The following is an 808-nucleotide window of genomic DNA, read 5'->3' on the forward strand; positions in this document are numbered from 1 at the left end:
CTTCTCCTAGCCACTGGCTCAAAAAAACCTTCCCTGGAGGCACGGGAGCAGTAACCCAGGGTGGGGCACGGCTGCTGAATCCTGTCTTGCGTCTTGACCCAGGGCCATCTCGCGTCCGGGAGTCCAGCACGCCAGCCACTCGAGGGTTTGGAGTCAGAGTTTTCCTTCTCCTAGACTGGCCGCCGGGTACTCGGTCGCATCTGTAGCAGTCTCAGCCAGACAGGGGGCGCCACGGGTAGGCGCTGCTACAGACACATTTGGAAAGGAGCGGCCATATGCATGTACACACAGCAAACCGTAGGCACAGCGGCGATCACTTTCCCAGGGATAGAAGTTGGCTATGTATTCCCGTCACTATCCCGCTCAGGCGGGACGTCCGGCCCAGGCCCTGAGCTTGTTGCATATAGATAAAGGAATATCATTCCAATAATAGCACCCTAAGATAGTTGGACAAAATTTTCTTATGTTTATTCTGAAAGATTCTGGATTTAGGTGTTGTGAGGATACACTTCGAGTAGCGTAATTATGTTGCTCAGATACTAGAGACAAGTTAAGGTTCGACGACTTCTTATTAATTAGGTGATCATAAAATAGTTGACACATGTTTAATTTAACAATGTCGGGAAGCTTACGGAAACCAAGGTTTACATAATGGGGAGTAATATGATCACAAAGATGCACATTGTTGATAATCCTAACAACTTTGTTTTGTAGTCTCACCAATTGTGAGAATGGCGCCTCGTAATTATTGCCCCACAGTACGCAACCATAGGTTAGATAGGGGTATACAAGTGCATAATAGATGCTT

This window comes from Montipora foliosa, chromosome 2 (genome assembly GCF_036669935.1).
Source record: "Montipora foliosa isolate CH-2021 chromosome 2, ASM3666993v2, whole genome shotgun sequence".
NCBI classification, from domain to species: domain Eukaryota; kingdom Metazoa; phylum Cnidaria; class Anthozoa; order Scleractinia; family Acroporidae; genus Montipora; species Montipora foliosa.